We start from the raw sequence: 6,924 nt of genomic DNA, 5'->3' as shown, positions 1-6,924 counted from the left end.
CACAGGGGTTGGCAACCTCTGGCATGTAGCTCGCCGCGGCCAGCACATCCCTCAGCCCGCGCCGCTTCCCACTGCCCCCATTGGCCTGGGACAGCAAACAGTGGCTAGTGGGAGCCGCCATCGGACGAACCTGCCAATGCGGCAGGTAAACAAACTGGCCCGGCCCGCCAGGGTGCTTACCAGATGATGCCGACCCCTGCCTAGCATCTCTATGCTTTGGAGTGTCAAGGTTCCTTCCCCACTCTGGACTTTAGAGTACAGATATGAGGACCTACATGTGAACCCCTAAACTGAATTACCAGTTTAGATCTGGTTTTGCTGCCACCACTCCCACGTACTAACTCCCTTCCCTGGATAGTCTTGAGAGACCTCTTTACCAAGTTCCTGGCGAACACCGATCCAACCTCTTGGATCTTAACATAAGGAGAATTTAACCATCCCCGTCCTTTCCCCTACCAGTTCCTAGTGAGTCCAGATCCAATTCGCTTGGATCTTAAAACAAGGAAAAATCAATCAGGTTCTTAAAGAAAGACAGAAAGAAAGAAAGAAATCATTTCTGTAAAATCAGGATGGAAAATAACTGTACAGGGTAATCAGATTCATAGAGCCCAGAGGAACCCCCTCTAGCCTTAGGTTCAAAGTTACAGCAAACAGAGGTAAATCCTCTTAGCAAAAAGAAACATTTACAAGTTGAGAAAACAAAGATAAAACTAATACGCCTTGCCTGGCTGTTACTTACAAGTTTGAAATATGAGAGACTGGTTCAGAAAGATTTGGAGAGCATGGATTGATGTCTGGTCCCCCTTCGTCCCAAGAGTGAACAACCCCCCAAAACAAAGAGCACACAAACAAAAGCCTTCCCCCTACCAAGATTTGAAAGCATCTTGTCCCCTTATTGGTCCTTTGGGTCAGGTTTCAGCCAGGTTACCTGAGCTTCTTAACCCTTTACAGGTAAAAGGATTTTGGAGTCTCTGGCCAGGAGGGATTTTATAGTATTGTACATAGGAGGGCTGTTCCCTTCCCTTTATAGTTATGACAGGAGTACAGACTGAAGTCTGGGGCGGGCGTGTCAGTCCATGTATCAGTGATGTACCTTTTGCCATCCCTATGAAAAAGTAGCCGAAGCTTGACAAAAATCTTAGTCCATAAAACTTCAGTAGAGACCATTAGAATTTTTGCTGATAAATTCTCTTAACATTCCATCTGTACAGAGCATACTCAACCCCCAATGCAGGTGAAGATCGTCACAAGGGCTGCCTTAACTCTCCCCCGCCACACACACACACACACAGTACTTATAGTTGGGAAATCACTAGAGTGCAGAATCCCCACACACCTCCTCCCATCTCACAGCTATGCTTCCTCCTAATCTGCTCTCTGCCATTTTTGAGCCACCACAAACCCCACTACATGGCAGGGGCCACTGAAAAGCAGTGGTGCACAGCCACCTCTGTGACTACTGTCAACATTCCCCACACTGGTGTTATTCATGTGGGATGCAGCTAACAACTGGGCTCAGAAAGAATATTGCAGGGACTTACCCATTCTGGGTTCAGGCCTATTAGCTGCCTCAAATTTCCTTCATTTTACATCTCAGTTTTCCCCCTCACATGAGTTCTGAAGCTCCCAGTGCTGTTAGGTTGTTGAGATGACTTAGTCATCTGGTTAAGTCACAAGAGTTCACCCCTTCCAGGGGTAATCAAAGTACAAACAGAAACACACAAAAGTCTTCTACCCCAGACTCTTGCCAGGCACAGCCCTTCCTCTCAAGGTCTGTTGTTTTCCACAATCTGTAGCACTTCTTTTGGGCTCAGCATCTAACTCTCGTAGGCTCCAGCCAGTCCCATTTTCTCCTTGTTGACAAGGGTGGCTGTACCACCTCGCCAGATAGCACCACAGAGGGAACCCATGTCCACCTTCCTCTATGGATTTCCAGCCCGAAGACCTTAAATAATTGGGCAGCGTGCCCCATAAACTAAAAAGCCCTGTCTTAGCTAGCCAGGGTCTCCAATGTGCTCAGTCTGGCCTCTTCCCCAGACTTTTCCTGCCCTTTGGTGGCTCATTCCCCCCATCCCCAGTATAGTCTCCCTAAGTCTCTCTCTCTCAAATAGTCACAGGTTATCGTTTTATCTTCCAGCAGCCCGGGTTTCTAGTCGCAGACTACTATCATACAATCCTCGGTGTCATTCTCTGCACCCATGGAGGTGGGCTGAGCCTAGCACAGATGCATGTAAGCCGTAACTCCCTTAAAAAGCCAGCATACTCTATTAAGAATGGCAGAAAGAGTGATAGGAGGGTGAAGCACAGAATACTTAATTGAATAATCAATAAATACATTTAAGAAACTGCCATCTGCTTGTGGCAAGTAGAAACAAGGGGTGAAATTAATGAAACCAGTGAAGTAGTTAGGTCATGTTATTCTCTTAGCTGTAATAAAATAATGAGATAGGCCTGTAGAAAAATTGCTTTCATGACAAAAGCTGAATAAGCTTCAGTAGACAATTTTTAAAAAAAATATTGTTTTAAACAATATTTGTGTAACTTCTTATATATAGCTACAAATGCAAGAAATTTAATTAAATTGACAGTATAAAGAAATAATTGCAAACTCTAAAAATACATAAAGCCCAGTTTATTTAATTTTCCACAGACTCTAAAAATGCCAGACTTAATATTTTCCTTTCCACACCGGAGATTCCAAGCCCAAAGGTTTTACCAGCACTGCTTGAACAGAAGCACTAGTCTCACTCAGCATGAGATGTGACCTTCTATCCTGTTTCTTCAGAGCATCATCAGTCATCTTCCTTATAAGTCCAGGTTCCGATGAGCTTACTATATTGAAACATCTGGATTCACTTACATTTGCAATAAAATTAGAATGATGTTTTCCTTCTGATTCATTAGACACTTATATAGAAAAACAGCTGCCCGTGTAAATAGCTTTTAGTGTAAGTGATGTCAACTTTCATGTTTGCTCTGGTATAATGTTGCCCCTTTTAGTAAGGAAGAATCTTACCTCAGATGAACCACCACCTTTTTAAAAAAAAAAACCAAAAAGCCAAAACCAAAGAAAGTGATTTTGAAGAGATGTAAAATGGACAGACTTAGACTCCAAAGTCCTTTATTTAGCCACAGAAGTGGTTCAGTGCGATGGTTCATGACCCATATGCTTTAACCCTGCCCTGCAAGGTTTGTAACACTACAATCACTTGCCTTGGAAATGAGTAATATGAAATGTTGCTTTAAGTTTTCACTGTATTAAGAAGGGAAAATGAGCTGGAGAGTAGTGAGATTTCTTCATTAGCATTCCGTCATTGAGGGTTTGTCAAATATGACTAGACAAACAAATTGTGAATGAAGTAAACAAACAAACAAAAAAAACAAACAAAAAAACCCCAAGCAGTTGTGCATCAACAAGTAAAATCATGAGGCACTTCTTCGGATGAGTCATTAATTTAATGTCCATGTGGGTTCACTTGTTAGTCTGTTGACTTTTTACCCTTAACCTGATCTTGGGAGCATTATGCTTTATGCTTACATGCTTAATGATAGTTAAAAGAGGGAAACAAAGGGTAGGAATAAATAGTTTTCACAATGGAGAGAGGTAAACAGCAGGGTCCCCTAAAAATCTATAGTGAGACCAGTGTCATTCATAAATGATCTGGAAAAGAGAGTAAATATTTGTAGATGATATAAAATTACTCAAAATAGTTAAGTCCAAAGTAATGGCAAAGAGTTACAAAGGGATCTCACTAAACTGGGTGATTGAGGCCTTGGCTACACTGGAGAGTTGCAGCACTGGTGGTGGCTTTACAGCACTGCAACTCACTCACCGTCCACGTTTGCAAGGCACATACAGCGCTGTATCTCCCTGGCTACAGCGCTGGCTGTACTCCACCTCGGCCTGGGGAATAATGACTGCAGTGCTGGTGATGCAGCGCTGCTTCGCCAGTGTGGCCACCAAAAGCGCTGTTATTGGCCTCCAGAGGTATCCCAGAATGCCTGTTCAGCCACTCTGCTCATCAGTTCAAACTCCACTGCCCTGGCCTCAGATGACCCCCCTTTAAATGCCCCCGGGAATTTAAAAAATCCCCTTCCTGTTTGCTCAGCCAGATGTGGAGTGCTCTCAGTGAATCTTTCCAGGTAACCATGCCTCCACGTGCCAAACAAGCCCCAGCAGGGAGCAACGGCGAGTTGCTGGACCTCATCAGTGTTTGGGGGGAGGAAGCAGTGCAGTCCCAGCTGCGCTCCAGCCGTAGGAATTACAATACCTATGGGCAGATATCAAGGGCCATGCTGGAAAGAGGCCATGACCAGGACGCACTGCAGTGCAGGGTTAAAGTGAAGGAGCTGCGGAGTGCCTATTGAAAAGCCCGCAAGGGAAACCGCTGCTCCAGCGCTGCCCCCACTACCTGCCATTTTTACAAAAAGCTGGACGCGATACTTGGGACTGACCCCACCACCAATCCGAGGACCACGATGGACACTTCAGAGCAGGGGGGGGGGGGAGAGGGGGAGGAGGAAACGAGAGTGAGGGTACTGGGGTGGGGGAGAGACCCCGGAGTCCCTGGAGGCATGCAGCCAGGAGCTCTTCTCAAGCCAGGAGGAAGGTAGCCAGTCGCAGCAGCCGGTACTTGGTGGAGGACAAACAGAGGAGCGGGTTCCCGGTAAGCGGCTTTTATTTTCAGGATGGAATTTTTCGGGAGAGGAGGGAGGGTTAGGGCTGCATGCATGCATGCCTAGATGTGGAATAGCGCATTGATGTGGTCTATCACGTCGCAGGTAATCGGCCTCGGTAATCTCTTCAAAAGTTTCAGCCAGAGCGTGGGCAATGCGCTTGCAAGTTTATTGGGAGAGCCACTGTGGTCCTTGTCCCAGTCAGGCTAACGTGTCCGTGCCACTGTGCCGCGAGGGGTGGGGGGACCATTGCTGCACACACAGGCAAGCTGCATAGGGCCAGGGCGGAATCCGCATTGCTGTAGAAGACCCTCCCACTCTTCCCAGGTGACCCGCAGCAGCGAGATATCTTCCAGGATCAACTCCTGTGGAAAATGTTGGGAGAGTGTTCAGTGTAGGTGCCCCCTGCAGCTGTTTGCTTTCCCCAACGCACAGAGAAACCCGAAGAGGACAGTACAGCCCTGAAGCAATCAGTCCCCTTACTCACCATTTCGGGGCTCCTGTGGTTATGTGCGCTCTCTTTGGTATGGGAAAATTATGCTATTGTGAAGAATGTTACTCCTTCACTGTGTGGGAATAACTGTCTGAGATATAAACAATGCTGCCTCTGTTAAGTGTTGCCTTTTTTGCCTTTCCACAAGCAACCTTGAGTTCTCAGCTGCCCGTGTTATCAACAGCTCAAAGACTCCAAAACCTCTGAAAGAAGCCGCGAAAAAGCAAAGACGACCTGCTGCAAGCAGTTATGGATCACTCTGCCAGAGAGAATCAAAAAGTGCAGGACTGGAGGGAAAGGGAAAGCAGGATCCGCCAGAAAAACGCAGCGGCCAGGAAGAAAAGCACAAAGCAGCTGATAAGCATCCTGGCGCGCCAAGCGGACTCTATCCAGGCGCTCGTAGCCATGCAGGCAGAGCACTACCGTGCACCCGCCCCCCCCCCATGTCCCAAAGCTCTTTCCCTTGTGCCCCAATGTCAGCTCAAAACCCCCTTCCCCAGCATCCAGGTTCTTACCACCACCAGCTGCCTCCAACACCTGTACGTTCACCAACCAGCCCTGAGAACTACGACCCTTACCCTCTGCACTCAACCCCCATCACCATGCAGTATAGGCATCCTGAAGTGCAGCAGTCATTGCACAGCACTCCAGACAGGACATATTCAAACCTGTGACTGTACAGTTCCCCACCCCACCCCCTGCCCTTTTAGGTTCCCAAAATGTTGTGTGTCTGTCAATAAAGTTATTTTCTTTTCAATAAATGAATTCTTGGCTTTGAAAACAGTCTTTATTATTGCAGAAAGTCAAAGATACCTTAGCCCAGGAAAGAAACAGGCACTGCAAATCAGCTTAGGAAAAACAGATTCCTACTAACATTGTAACCACTGCACTTCACTCCCGTGCAAGGCACCAAACATTACTGTTGGTTTTCAGCCTCAAATTCCTCCCTCAAGGCATCCCTAATCCTTGAAGCCCTGTGCTGGGCCTCTCTAGTAGCCCTGCTCTCTGGCTGTGCAAATTCAGCCTCCAGGCGTTGAACCTCAGAGGTCCATGCCTGACTGAATCTTTCACCCTTCCCTTCACAAATATTATGGAGGGTACAGCACGCGGATATAACGCAGGGATGCTGCTTTCCCCCAAGTCTAGCTTCCCATACAGAGATCACCAGCGCCCCTTTAAACGGCCAAAAGCACACTCCACAGTCATTCGGCACCGGCTCAGCCTGTAGTTGAACCGGTCCTTGCTCCTGTCAAGCTTTCCCTGTATACGGTTTCATGAGCCAAGGCATTAACGGTAAGCGGGGTCTCCAAGGATCACAATGGGCATTTCAACGTCCCCTACTGTGATCTTCTGCAGTCTGGGAAAAAAGTCCCTGCCTGCAGCTTCCTGAACAGGCCAGTGTTCCGAAAGATGCGTGCATCATGCACCTTTCCAGGCCAGCCTGTGTTAATGTCAATGAAACCCCACAGTGATCCACAAGCACCTGGAGAACCATAGAGAAATACCCCTTCCGATTAACGTACTCGGATGCTAGGTGGGGTGGTGCCAGAATAGGAATATGCATCCCATCTATCGCCCCTCCACAGTTAGGGAAACCCATTTGTGCAAAGCCATCCACAATGTCCTGCACGTTCCCCAGAGTCACGGTTCTTCTTAGCAGGATGCGATTAATGGCCCTGCAAACTTGCATTAACACAATTCCAATGGTCGACTTTCCCACTCCAAACTGGTTCGCGACTGATCGGTAGCTGTCT

At 47.3% G+C, this 6,924-nt stretch overlaps 1 long non-coding RNA gene across 1 annotated transcript; it reads left to right on the top strand.

The window, feature by feature from the left end:
* The first annotated feature begins 3,775 nt into the window (after positions 1-3,775).
* LOC142046352 (uncharacterized) lies at positions 3,776-5,935 on the top strand. The gene is made up of 2 exons (XR_012655272.1): positions 3,776-4,667; positions 5,319-5,935. It is a non-coding gene; the product is annotated as an uncharacterized LOC142046352 (long non-coding RNA).
* The last annotated feature ends 989 nt before the right edge of the window (positions 5,936-6,924 follow it).

The sequence above is a fragment of the Chelonoidis abingdonii genome, chromosome 2, assembly GCF_003597395.2.
Source record: "Chelonoidis abingdonii isolate Lonesome George chromosome 2, CheloAbing_2.0, whole genome shotgun sequence".
Lineage (NCBI taxonomy): Eukaryota > Metazoa > Chordata > Testudines > Testudinidae > Chelonoidis > Chelonoidis abingdonii.
The sequence above is the reverse complement of the archived record's forward strand: the minus strand, read 5'-3'. Positions and strand labels throughout refer to the sequence as shown.